Source organism: Schistocerca serialis, chromosome 12, assembly GCF_023864345.2.
Source record: "Schistocerca serialis cubense isolate TAMUIC-IGC-003099 chromosome 12, iqSchSeri2.2, whole genome shotgun sequence".
In the NCBI taxonomy this organism is placed as follows: domain Eukaryota; kingdom Metazoa; phylum Arthropoda; class Insecta; order Orthoptera; family Acrididae; genus Schistocerca; species Schistocerca serialis.
In genome coordinates, this window is record NC_064649.1 from 200,011,427 (window position 1) to 200,026,767 (window position 15,341).

Sequence of the window (15,341 nt, forward strand, 5' to 3'; positions counted from 1 at the left end):
CTAGGAGACAAGTCGACTGAAGGGCAATGCATTGATTCTCAACGCAATTTGAGTGTTCCATCGTCATTAGGAGGCCCTGAACGTTACAATTAACTATCAGTTTCACGTCGGAATCGAAAATATAGACACAGGAGACGGACCTTATGGTGCGCGAGGCAGCAATATCCCCTTGGAGACAAGTCGGCTGGAGGACGATGTATTGAATCTCGACGCAATTTGAGTGTTCCATCTTCATTAGGATGCGCTGAGCGTTACAATTAACTATCAGTTATGCGTCGGGTTCGAAAAGCTAGACTCACAGGAGAACGACCTTAAGTTGCCCGAGGCAGCAATAGACCCTCGGAGACAAGTCGGCTGGAGGCCGATGTATTGAATGTCGACGCAATTTGAGTGTTCCATCATCATTAGGTGGCCCTGAACGTTACAATTAACTATCAGTTTTTCGTCGGATTCGAAAATCTACACTCACTGGAGACGGATCATAAGGTGCCCGAAGCAGCAATATCCCCTTAAGGACAAGTCGGCTGGAGGACGATGTATTGAATCTCGACGCAATTTGAGTTCTCCATCGTCATTAGGAGGCGCTGAAAGTTACAATTAACTATCAGTTATGCGTCGGATTCGAAATTCTAGACTCACAGGAGAACGACCATATGGTGCCCGATTCTGCAATAGACACTTGGGGACAAGTCGGCTGGTGGCCGATGTATTGAATCACGATGAGATTTGAGTGTTTCATCGTCATTAAGAGGCCCTGAACGTTACAATTGACTATCAGTTTTGCGTCGAGTACGAAAATCTAGACTCACAGGAGAACGATCATAAGGTGCCCGCGGCAGCAATAGACCCTTGGAGACAAGTCGGCTGGAGCACGATGAATTGGATCTCTACGCAATTTGAGTGTTCCATCGTCATTAGGAGGCCCTAAACGTTACATTTAACTATCAGTTTTGCGTCGGATTCGAAAATGTAGAATCACCGGAGACGGACCATTTGATGCCCGAGGCAGCGATATCCCCTTGGAGACGAGTCGGCTGGAGGAGGATATATTGAATCTCGACGCAATTTGAGTGTTCCATCGTCTTTAGGAGGCCCTGAACGTTACAGTTAACTACCTGTTTTGCGTCTGATTCGAAAATCTAGACTCACAGGAGAACGACCATAAGTTGCTCGAGGCAGCAATAGACCCTCGGAGACAAGTCGGCTTGAGGCCGATGTATTGAATCTCGACGCAATTTGAGTGTTCCATCGTCATTAGGTGGCCCAGTACGTTACAATTAACTATCAGTTTTGCGTCGGGTTCGAGAATCTAGACTCACAGGAGATCGATCATAAGGTGATCCAGGCAGCAATAGACCCTTGGAGACAAGTCGTCTGGAGGACGATGTATTGGATAGCGACGCAATTTGAGAGTAACATCGTCATTAGGAGCCCCTGAAAGTTACAATTAACTATCAGTTTTTCGTCGGATTCGAAAATCTACACTCATTGGAGATGGACCATAAGGTGCCCGAGGCAGCAATATCCCCTTGGAGACAAGTCGGCTGGAGGACGATGTATTGGCTCTCGGCGCAATTTGAGTGTTCCATCGTCATTAGGAGGCGCTGAAAGTTACAATTAACTATCAGTTTCGCGTCGGATTCGAAAATCTGGACTCACAGGAGAACGACCATAAGGAGTCCGAGGCAGCAATAGACTCTTGGAGACAAGTCGGCTGAACGACGATGTATTGAATCTCGACGCAATTTGAGTGCTCCAACGTCATTAGGAGGCCCTGAACGTTACAATTAACTATCAGTTTCGCGTCGGATTCGAAAAACTAGACTCACAGGGTACGGACCATATGGTGCCCGAGGCAGCAATATCCCATTGGAAGCAAGTCGGCTGGAGGACGATGTATTGAATCTCGACGCAATTTGAGTGTTCCATCGTCATTAGCAGGCCCTGATCTTTACAATTAACTATCAGTTATGCGTCGGGTTCGAAAATCTAGACTCACAGGAGAACGACCATAAGTTGCCCGAGGCAGCAATAGACCCTCGGAGACAAGTCGGCTGGAGGCCGATGTATTGAATCTCGACGCAATTTCAGTGTTCCATCGTCATTAGGTGGCCCTGAACGTTACAATTAACAATCAGTTTTGCGTCGGGTTCGAGAACCTAGACTCACAGGAGATCGATCATAAGGTGCGCCAGGCAGCAATAGACCCTTGGAGACAAGTCGTCTGGAGGACGATGTATTGGATCGCGTCGCAATTTGAGAGTAACAGCGTCATTAGGAGGCCCTGAACGTTACAATTAACTATCAGTTTTTCGTCGGATTCGAAATGCTACCCTCACTGAAGACGGACCATAAGGTGCCCGAGGCAGCAATATCCCCTTAAGGACAAAACCGCTGGAGGACGATGTATTGAATCGCGACGCAATTTGAGTGCTCCATCGTCATTAGGAGGCCCTGAACGTTACAATTAACTATCAGTTATGCGTCGGGTTCGAAAAGCTAGACTCACAGGAGAACGACCTTAAGTTGCCCGAGGCAGCAATAGACCCTCGGAGACAAGTCGGCTGGAGGCCGATGTATTGAATGTCGACGCAATTTGAGTGTTCCATCATCATTAGGTGGCCCTGAACGTTACAATTAACTATCAGTTTTTCGTCGGATTCGAAAATCTACACTCACTGGAGACGGATCATAAGGTGCCCGAAGCAGCAATATCCCCTTAAGGACAAGTCCGCTGGAGGACGATGTATTGAATTGCGACGCAATTTGAGTGCTCCATCGTCATTAGGAGGCCCTGAATGTTACAATTAACTATCAGTTTTGCGTCGGATTCGAAAATGTAGAATAACCGGAGACTGACCATACGGTGCCCGAGGTAGCGATATCCCCTTGGAGACAAGTCGGCCAGAGGACGATGTATGGAATCTCGAAGCAATTTGAGTGTTCCATCGTCATTAGGAGGCCCTGAACGTTACAATTAACTATCAGTTTCGCGTCGGATTCGAAAATCTAGACTCACAGGAGAAAGACCATATGGTGCCAGACGCAGCAATAGACCCTTGGAGACAAGTCGGCTGGAGGACGATGTATTGAATCTCGACGCAATTTGAGTGCTCCATCGTCATTAGGAGGCGCTGAAAGTTACAATTAACTATCAGTTAAGCGTCGGATTCGAAAATCTAGACTCACAGGAGAACGACCATATGGTGCCCGATTCTGCAATAGACACTTGGGGACAAGTCGGCTGGAGGCCGATGTATTGAATCACGATGAGATTTGAGTGTTTCATCGTCATTAAGAGGCCCTGAACGTTACAATTAACTATCAGTTTTGCGTCGAGTACGAAAATCTAGACTCACAGGAGAACGATCATAAGGTGCCCGCGGCAGCAATAGACCCTTGGAGACAAGTCGGCTGGAGCACGATGAATTGGATCTCTACGCAATTTGAGTGTTCCATCGTCATTAGGAGGCCCTAAACGTTACATTTAACTATCAGTTTTGCGTCGGATTCGAAAATGTAGAATCACCGGAGACGGACCATGTGATGCCCGAGGCAGCGATATCCCCTTGGAGACGAGTCGGCTGGAGGAGGATATATTGAATCTCGACGCAATTTGAGTGTTCCATCGTCTTTAGGAGGCCCTGAACGTTACAGTTAACTACCTGTTTTGCGTCTGATTCGAAAATCTAGACTCACAGGAGAACGACCATAAGTTGCTCGAGGCAGCAATAGACCCTCGGAGACAAGTCGGCTTGAGGCCGATGTATTGAATCTCGACGCAATTTGAGTGTTCCATCGTCATTAGGTGGCCCAGTACGTTACAATTAACTATCAGTTTTGCGTCGGGTTCGAGAATCTAGACTCACAGGAGATCGATCATAAGGTGATCCAGGCAGCAATAGACCCTTGGAGACAAGTCGTCTGGAGGACGATGTATTGGATAGCGACGCAATTTGAGAGTAACATCGTCATTAGGAGCCCCTGAAAGTTACAATTAACTATCAGTTTTTCGTCGGATTCGAAAATCTACACTCATTGGAGATGGACCATAAGGTGCCCGAGGCAGCAATATCCCCTTGGAGACAAGTCGGCTGGAGGACGATGTATTGGCTCTCGGCGCAATTTGAGTGTTCCATCGTCATTAGGAGGCGCTGAACGTTACAATTAACTATCAGTTTCGCGTCGGATTCGAAAATCTAGACTCACAGGAGAACGACCATAAGGAGTCCGAGGCAGCAATAGACTCTTGGAGACAAGTCGGCTGAACGACGATGTATTGAATCTCGACGCAATTTGAGTGCTCCAACGTCATTAGGAGGCCCTGAACGTTACAATTAACTATCAGTTTCGCGTCGGATTCGAAAATCTAGACTCACAGGGTACGGACCATATGGTGCCCGAGGCAGCAATATCCCATTGGAAGCAAGTCGGCTGGAGGACGATGTATTGAATCTCGACGCAATTTGAGTGTTCCATCGTCATTAGCAGGCCCTGATCTTTACAATTAACTATCAGTTATGCGTCGGGTTCGAAAATCTAGACTCACAGGAGAACGACCATAAGTTGCCCGAGGCAGCAATAGACCCTCGGAGACAAGTCGGCTGGAGGCCGATGTATTGAATCTCGACGCAATTTCAGTGTTCCATCGTCATTAGGTGGCCCTGAACGTTACAATTAACAATCAGTTTTGCGTCGGGTTCGAGAACCTAGACTCACAGGAGATCGATCATAAGGTGCGCCAGGCAGCAATAGACCCTTGGAGACAAGTCGTCTGGAGGACGATGTATTGGATCGCGTCGCAATTTGAGAGTAACATCGTCATTAGGAGGCCCTGAACGTTACAATTAACTATCAGTTTTTCGTCGGATTCGAAATGCTACCCTCACTGAAGACGGATCATAAGGTGCCCGAGGCAGCAATATCCCCTTAAGGACAAAACCGCTGGAGGACGATGTATTAAATCGCGACGCAATTTGAGTGCTCCATCGTCATTAGGAGGCCCTGAACGTTACAATTAACTATCAGTTTAGCGTCGGATTCGAAAATCTAGATTCACAGGAGAACGACCATATGGTGCCCGAGGCAGCAATAGACCCTTGGAGGCAAGTCAGCTGGTGGACGATGTATTGAATTTCGACGCAATATGAGTGTTCCATCGTCATTAGGATGCGCTGAGCGTTACAATTAACTATCAGTTATGCGTCGGGTTCGAAAATCTAGACTCACAGGAGAACGACCATAAGTTGCCCGAGGCAGCAATAGACCCTCGGAGACAAGTCGGCTGGAGGCCGATGTATTGAATCTCGACGTAATCTGAGTGTTCCATCGTCATTAGGAGGCACTGAACGTTACAATTAACTATCTGTTTTGCGTCGGATTCTAAAATGTAGAATCACCGGAGACGGACCATACGGTGCCCGAAGCAGCAATTTCCCTTGGAGACCAGCCCGCTGGAGGACGATGTACTGAATCGCGATGTAATTTGAGTGCTCCATCGTCATTAGGAGGCCCTGAAAGTTACAATTAACTATCAGTTTTGCGTCGGATTCGAAAATGTAGAATCACCGGAGACGGACCATACGGTGCTCGAGGTAGCGATATCTCCTTGGAGACAAGTCGGCTGGAGGACGATGTATTGAATCTCGACGCAATTTGAGTGTTCCATCGTCATTAGGAGGCCCCGAACGTTACAATTAACTATCAGTTATGCGTCGGGTTCGAAAATCTAGACTCACAGGAGAACGACCATAAGTTGCCCGAGGCAGCAATAGACCCTCGGAGACAAGTCGGCTGGAGGCCGATGTATTGAATCTCGACGCAATTTGAGTGTTCCATCGTCATTAGGTGGCCCTGAACGAAACAGTTAACTATCAGTTTTGCGTCGGGTTCGAGAACCTAGACTCACAGGAGATCGATCATAAGGTGCCCTTGGCAGCAATAGACCCCTGGAGACAAGTCGTCTGGAGGACGATGTATTGATTCGCGACGCAATTTGAGAGTAACATCGTCATTAGGAGGCCCTGAACGTTAAATTAACTATCAGTTTTTCGTCGGATTCGAAAATCTACACTCACTGGAGACGGACCATAAGATGCCCGAGGCAGCAATATCCCCTTAATTACAAGACCGCTGGAGGACGATGTATTCAATCGCGACGCAATTTGAGTGCTCCATCGTCATTAGGAGGCCCTGAACGTTACAATTAACTCTCAGTTTTGTGTCGGATTCGAAAATGTAGAACCACCGGAGATTGACCATACGGTGCCCGAGGTAGCGATATCCCCTTGGAGACAAGTCGTCTGGAGGACGATGTATTGAATCTCGACGCAATTTGAGTGTTCCATCGTCATTGGGATGCGCTGAACGTTACAATTAACTATCAGTTATGTGTCGGATTCGAAAATCTAGACTCACAGCAGAACGACCACAAGGTGCCCGAGGGAGCAATAGACACTTGGAGACAAGTCTGCTGGAGGGCGATGTATTGAATCTCGACGCAATTTGAGTGTTCCATCGTCATTAGGTGGCCCTGAACGTTACAATTAACAATCAGTTTTGCGTCGGGTTCGAGAACCTAGACTCACAGGAGATCGATCATAAGGTGCGCCAGGCAGCAATAGACCCTTGGAGACAAGTCGTCAGGAGGACGATGTATTGGATCGCGTCGCAATTTGAGAGTAATATCTTCATTAGGTGCCCTGAACGTTACAATTAACTACAGTTTTTTGGCGGATTCGAAATGCTACCCTCACTGAAGACGGACCATAAGGTGCCCGAGGCAGCATTATCCCCTTAAGGACAAAACGGCTGGAGGACGATGTATTGAATCGCGACGCAATTTGAGTGCTCCATCGTCATTAGGAGGCCCTGAACGTTACAATTAACTATCAGTTTAGCGTCGGATTCGAAAATCTGGATTCACAGGAGAACGACCATATGGTGCCCGAGGCAGCAATAGACCCTTGGAGGCAAGTCAGCTGGAGGACGATGTATTGAATTTCGACGCAATATGAGTGTTCCATCGTCATTAGGATGCGCTGAGCGTTACAATTAACTATCAGTTATGCGTCGGGTTCGAAAATCTAGACTCACAGGAGAACGACCATAAGTTGCCCGAGGCAGCAATAGACCCTCGGAGACAAGTCGGCTGGAGGCCGATGTACTGATTCTCGACGTAATCTGAGTGTTCCATCGTCATTAGGAGGCACTGAACGTTACAATTAACTATCTGTTTTGCGTCGGATTCTAAAATGTAGAATCACCGGAGACGGACCATACGGTGCCCGAAGCAGCAATTTCCCTTGGAGACCAGCCCGCTGGAGGACGATGTACTGAATCGCGATGTAATTTGAGTGCTCCATCGTCATTAGGAGGCCCTGAAAGTTACAATTAACTATCAGTTTTGCGTCGGATTCGAAAATGTAGAATCACCGGAGACCGACCATACGGTGCTCGAGGTAGCGATATCTCCTTGGAGACAAGTCGGCTGGAGGACGATGTATTGAATCTCGACGCAATTTGAGTGTTCCATCGTCATTAGGAGGCCCCGAACGTTACAATTAACTATCAGTTTCGCGTCGGATTCGAAAATCTAGACTCACAGGAGAACGAACATATGTTGCCCGAGGCAGCAATTGACCCTTGGAGACAAGTCGGCTGGAGGACGATGTATTGAATCTCGACGCAATTTGAGTGCTCCATCGTCATTAGGAGGCGCTGAACGTTACAATTAACGATCAGTTATGCGTCGGGTTCGAAAATCTGGACTCACAGGAGAACGACCATAAGTTGCCCGAGGCAGCAATAGACCCTCGGAGACAAGTCGGCTGGAGGCCGATGTATTGATTAGCGACGCAATTTGAGAGTAACATCGTCATTAGGAGGCCCTGAACGTTAAATTAACTATCAGTTTTTCGTCGGATTCGAAAATCTACACTCACTGGAGACGGACCATAAGATGCCCGAGGCAGCAATATCCCCTTAATTACAAGACCGCTTGAGGACGATGTATTCAATCGCGACGCAATTTGAGTGCTCCATCGTCATTAGGAGGCCCTGAACGTTACAATTAACTCTCAGTTTTGTGTCGGATTCGAAAATGTAGAACCACCGGAGACTGACCATACGGTGCCCGAGGTAGCGATATCCCCTTGGAGACAAGTCGTCTGGAGGACGATGTATTGAATCTCGACGCAATTTGAGTGTTCCATCGTCATTGGGATGCGCTGAACGTTACAATTAACTATCAGTTATGCGTCGGATTCGAAAATCTAGACTCACAGCAGAACGACCACAAGGTGCCCGAGGGAGCAATAGACACTTGGAGACAAGTCCGCTGGAGGGCGATGTATTGAATCTCGACGCAATTTGAGTGTTCCATCGTCATTAGGAGGCACTGAACGTTGCAATTAACTATCAGTTATGCGTCGGATTCGAAAATCTAGACTCACAGGTGAACGACCATAACGTGCACGAGGCAGCAATAGACCCTTGGAGACAAGTCGGCTGGAGGCCGATGTTTTGAATCTCGACGTAATCTGAGTGCTCCATCGTCATTAGGGGGCCCTGAACGTTACAATTAACTACCAGTTTCTTGTCGGAATCGAAAATCTAGACTCGTAGGAGACGGACCAAATGGTGCCCGTGGCAGCAACGTCCCATTGGAGACAAGTCGGCTGGAGGCCGACGTATTGAATCTCGATGCAATTTGAGTGTTCCATCGTCATTAGGAGTCCCTGAACATTACAATTAACAATCTACTTTGCGTCGGATTCTAAAATCTACACTCATAGGGGAACGACCATTAGGTGCCCGAGGCATCAATAGACCCTTGGAGTCAAATCGGCTGAATGTCGATGTATTGAATATCGACGCAATTTGAGTGTTCCATCGTCATTAGGAAGCCCTGAACGTTACAATTATTAGTCAGTATCGCGTCAGATTCGAAAATCTAGTCTCACAGGAGAATGACCATAAGGAGCCCGAGGCAGCAATATCCCCTTGTAGACAAGTCGGTTGGAGGACGATGTATTGACTCTCGACGCAATTTGAGTGTTCCATCGTCATTACGAGGCGCTGAACGTTACAATTAACTATAATTTTTTCATCGGATTCGATAATCAAGACTCACAGGAGACGGACCATATGGCGCCCGAGGCAGCAATACCCCTTGGAGACGAGTTGGCTGGAGGACGATGTATTGAACCTCGACGCAATTTGAGTGTTCCATCGTCATTAGGAGGCCCTGAACGTTAAATTAACTATCAGTTTTTCGTCGGATTCGAAAATCTACACTCACTGGAGACGGACCATAAGGTGCCCGAGGCAGCAATATCCCCTTGGAGACAAGTCGGCTGGAGGACGATGTATTGACTCTCGGCGCAATTTGAGTGTTCCATCGTTATTTGGAGGCGCTGAACGTTACAATTAACTATCAGTTTCGCGTCGGATTCGAAAATCTAGACTTACAGGAGAACGACCACAAGGTGCCCGAGGCATCAAAAGACATTTGGAGACTAGTCAACAGGAGGCCGATGAATTGAATCTCGACGCAATTTCAGTGGTTCAAGTGGTTCAAAGGGCTCTGTGCACTATGAGACTGAACTGCTGAGGTCATTAGTCCCCTAGAACTTAGAACTAGTTAAACCTAACTAACCTAAGGACGTCACAAACATCTATGCCCGAGGCAGGGTTCGAACCTGCGACCGTAGCGGTCTCGCGGTTCCAGACTGCAGCGCCTTTAACCGCCCGGCCACTTCGGCCTGCGCAATTTGAGTGTTCCATCGTCATTCATAGGCCCTGAATGTTACAATTAACTATAAGTTTTGTGTCTGATTCGAAAATCTAGACTCACAGGAGAACGACCATAAGGTTTCCGAGGCAGCAATAGACTCTTGGAGACAAGTCGGCTGAAGGACAATGTATCGATTCTCAACGCAATTTGAGTGTTCCATCGTCAGTAGGAGGCCCAGAACGTTACAATTAACAATCAGTTTCGCGTCGAATTCGAAAATCTAGACTCACAGGAGAACGACCATATGGTGCCCGAGGCAGCAATAGACCCTTGGAGACAAGTCGGCTGGAGGACGTTGTATTGAATCTCGACGCAATTTGAGTGCTCCATCGTCATTAAGAGGCGATGACGTTACAATTAACTATCAGTTATGCGTCGGATTCGAAAATCTAGACTCACAGGAGAACGACCATAAGGTGCCCGAGGCTGCAATAGACACTTGGAGACAAGTCGGCTGGAAGCCGATGTATTGAATCTCGACGAAATTTGAATGTTTCATCGTCATTAGGAGGCCCTGAACTTTACAATTAACTATAAGTTTTGCGTCGGGTACGAAAATATAGACCCACAGGAGAACGATCATAAGGTGCCCGAGGAAGCAATAGACCCTTGGAGACAAGTCGGCTGGAGGACGATGAATTGGATCTCTACGCAGTTTGAGTGTTCCATCGTCATTAGGAGGCCCTGAATATTACAATTAACTATCAGTTTCTCGTCGGATTCGAAAATGTAGACTCACAGGAGACGGCCCATATGGTGCCCGAGGCAGCAAAATCCCCTTGAGGACAAGTCGGCTGGAAGCCAATGTATTGAATCTCGACGCTATTTGAGTGTTCCATCGTCATTAGGAGGCCCTGAACATTACAATTAACTATCTATTTTGCGTCGGATTCTAAAATCTTTACTAATAGGAGAACGACCATAAGGTGCCCGAGGCATCAATAGACCCTTGGAGACAAATCGGGTGAATGACGATGTAATGAATCTCGACGTAATTTTAGAGTTCCACCGTCATTAGGAGGCGCTGAGCGTTACAATTAACTATCAGTTATGCGTCGGATTCGAAAATCTAGACTCACACGAGAACGACCGTAAGGTGCCCGAGGCAGCAATATACCCTTAGAAACAAGGCGGCTGGAGGACGATGTATCGAATCTCGACGCTATTTGAGTGTTCCATCGTCATCAGGAGGCGCTGAACGTTACAATTATTAGTCAGTTTCGCGTCAGATTCGAAAATCTAGACTCACAGGAGAACGACCATATGGCGCTCGAGCCAGCAATACCCCTTGGAGACAAGTTGGCTGGAGGACGATGTATTGAACCTCGACGCAATTTGAGTGTTCCATCGTCATTAGGAGGCCCTGAACGTTACAATTAACAATCAGTTTCGCGTCGGATTCGAAAATCTAGACTCACAAGAGAACGACCATATGGTGTCCGAGGCAGCAATAGACCCTTGGAGACAAATCGGCTGGAGGACGATGTAGTGAATCTCGACGCAATTTGAGTGCTCCATCGTCACTAGGAGGCGCTGAACGTTACAATTAACTATCAGTTATGCTTCGGATTCCAAAATCTAGACTCACAGTAGAACGACCAAAGGTGCCCGAGGCAGCAATAGACACTTGGAGACAAGTCGGCTTTAGGTCGATGTATAGAATCTCGACGCAATTTGAGTGTTCCATCGTCATTAGGAGGCACTGAACGTTGCGATTAACTATCAGTTATGCGTCGGATTCGAAAATCTAGACTCACAGGAGAACGACCATAAGGTGCCCGAGGAAGAAATAGACCCTTGGAGACAAGTCGGCTGGAGGCCGATGTATTAAATCTCGACGCAATATGGGCGTTCCATCGCCATTAGGTGGCCCTGAACGTTACAATTAACTGTCAGTTTTGCGTCGGATTCGAAAATCTAGACTCACAGGAGAACGACCCGAGGCAGCAATAGACCCTTGGAAACAAGTCGGCTGGAGGACGATATTTTTAATCCCGACGCAATATGAGTGTTCCATCGACATTAGGAGGCCCTGAACGTTACAATTAACTATCAGTTTTGCGTCGGATTCGAAAATCTAGACTCACAGGAGAACGACCATAAGGTGCCCGAGGCAGCAATAGACCCTTGGAGACAAGTCGGCTGAAGGACGATGTATTGAATTTTGACGCAATTTTAGTGTTCCATCGTCATTCGGAAGTCCTGAACTTTCCAATTAACTATCAGGTATGCGTCGGATACGAAAATCTAGACTCACAGGAGGACGACCACAAGGTGCCCCAGGCAGCAATAGACATTTGGAGACAAGTCGGCTGCAGGCCGATGTATTGAATCTCGACGCTATTTTAGTGTTCCATCATCATTAGTAGGTTCTGATCGTTGCAATTAACCATCAGTTATGCGTCGGATTCGAAAATCTACACTCACAGGAGAACGACCATAAGGTGCCCGAGGCAGAAATAGACCCTTGGAGACAAGTCGGCTGGAGGCCGATGTATTGAATCTCGACGCAATATGGGCGTTCCATCGATATTAGGTGGCCCTGAAGGTTACAATTAACTGTCAGTTTTGCGTCGGATTCGAAAATCTAGATTCACAGGAGAACGACCATATGGTGCCCGAGGCAGCAATAGACCCTTGGAGACAAGTCGGCTGGAGAACGATGTATTGAATCTCGACGCAATTTGAGTGCTCCATCGTCATTAGGAGGCGCTGAACGTTACAATTAACTATCAGTTTTGCGTCGGATTCGAAAATCTAGATTCACAGGAGAACGACAATATGGTGCCCGAGGCAGCAATAGACCCTTGGAGACAAGTCGGCTGGAGAACGATGTATTGAATCTCGACGCAATTTGAGTGTTCCATCGTCATTAGGAGGCCCTGAACGTTACAATTAACTATCAGTTTCGCGCCGGGTTCGAAAATCTAGACTCACAGGAGAACGATCATAAGGTGCCCGAGGCAGCAATAGACCCTCGTAGACAAGACGGCTGGAGGACGATGTATTGAATCTCGACGCAATTTGAGTGGTTCATCGTCATTAGGAGGCCCTGAACGTTATAATTAACTATCAGTTTTTCGTCGGGTTCGAAAATCTAGACTCACAGGAGAACGATCATAAGGTGCCCCAGGCAGCAATCGACCCTTGGAGACAAGTCCGCTGGAGGACGATGTATTGAATCGCGACGCAATTTGAGTGCTCCATCGTCATTAGGAGGCCCTGAACGTTACCATTAACTATCAGTTTTGCGTCGGATTCGAAAATGTAGAATAACCGGAGACTGACCATACGGTGCCCGAGGTAGCGATATCCCCTTGGAGACAAGTCGGCCAGAGGACGATGTATTGAATCTCGACGCAATTTGAGTGTTCCATCGTCATTAGGAGGCCCTGAACGTTACAATTAACTATCAGTTTCGCGTCGGATTCGAAAATCTAGACTCACAGGAGAAAGACCATATGGTGCCCGACGCAGCAATAGACCCTTGGAGACAACTCGGCTGGAGGACGATGTATTGAATCTCGACGCAATTTGAGTGCTCCATCGTCATTAGGAGGCGCTGAACGTTGCAATTAATTATCAGTTTTGCGTCGGGTTCGAGACCTAGACTCACAGGAGATCGATCATAAGGTGCCCCAGTCAGCAATAGACCCATGGAGACAAGTCGATTGGAGTACGATGTATTGAATCGCGACGCAATTTGAGTGCTCCATCGTCATTAGGAGAACCTGAACGCTACAATTAACTCTCAGTTTTGCGTCGGATTCGAAAATGTAGAATCACCGGAGGCTGACCATACGGTGCCCGAGGTAGCGATATCCCCTTGGAGACAAGTCGGCTGGAGGACGATGTATTGTATCTCGACGCAATTTGAGTGTTCCATCGTCATTAGGAGGCCCTGAACGTTGCAATTAATTATCAGTTATGCGTCGGATTCGAGAATTTAGACTCACAGGAGAACGACCATAACGTGCACGAGGCAGCAATAGACCCTTGGAGACAAGTCGGCTGGAGGTCGATGTATTGAATCTCGACGCAATTTGAGTGTTCCATCGTCATTAGGAGGCACTGAACGTTGCAATTAACTATCAGTTATGCGTCGGATTCGAAAATCTAGACTCACAGGAGAACGACCATAACGTGCACGAGGCAGCAATAGACCCTTGGATACAAGTTGTCTGGAGGCCGATGTATTGAATCTCGACGTAATCTGAGTGTTCCATCGTCATTAGGAGGCCCTGAACGTTACAATTAACTATCAGTTTCTTGTCGGAATCGAAAATCTAGACTCACAGGAGACGGACCATATGGTGCCCGAGGCAGCAATGACCCATTGGAGACAAGTCGGCTGGAGGCCGACGTATTGAATCTCGATGCAATTTGAGTGTTCCATCGTCATTAGGAGGCCCTGAACATTACAATTAACTATCTATTTTGCGTCGGATTCTAAAATCTAGACTCATAGGGGAACGACCATAAGCTGCCCGAGGCATCAATTGACACTTGGAGTCAAATCGGATGAATGTCGATGTATTGAATATCGACGCAATTTGAGTGTTCCATCGTCATTAGGAAGCCCTGAACGTTACAATTATTAGTCAGTATCGCGTCAGATTCGAAAATCTAGACTCACAGGAGACCGACCATAAGGAGCCCGAGGCAGCAATATCCCCTTTTAGACAAGTCGGTTGGAGGACGTTGTATTGACTCTCGACGCAATTTGAGAGTTCCATCGTCATTAGGAGGCCCTGAACGTTACAATTAACTATCAGTTTCGCGTCGGATTCGAAAATCTAGACTCACAGGTGAACGACCATATGGTGCCCGAGGCAGCAATAGACCCTTGGAGACAAGTCGGCTGGTGGACGAAGTATTGAATCTTGACGCAATTTGAGTGCTCCATCGTCATTAGGAGGCGCTAAACGTTACAATTGACTATCAGTTATGCGTCGGATTCCAAAATCTAGGCTTACAGGAGAACGACCATAAGGTGCCCGATTCTGCAATAGACACTTGGAGACAAGTCGGCTGGAGGCCGATGTATTGAATCTCGACGAAATTTGAATATTTCATCGTCATTAGGAGGCCCTGAACGTTACAATTAACTATAAGTTTTGCGTCGGGTACGAAAATATAGACTCACAGGAGAACGATCATAAGGTGCCCGAGGCAGCAATAGACCCTTGGAGACAAGTCGTCTGGAGGACGATGTATTGGATCTCGACGCAATTTGAGTGCTCCATCGTCATTAGGAGGCGCTGAACGTTACAATTAACTATGAGTTATGCGTCGGGTTCGAAAATCTCGACTCACAGGAGAACGACCATAAGTTGCCCGAGGCAGCAATAGACCCTTGGAGACAAGTCGTCTGGAGGCCGATGTATTGAATCTCGACGTAATCTGAGTGTTCCATCGTCATTAGGAGGCCCTGAACGTTACAATTAACTATCAGTTTCGCGTCGGATTCGAAAATCTAGACTCACAGGAGAACGACCATATGGTGCCCGAGGCAGAAATAGACCCTTGGAGACAAGTCGGCTGG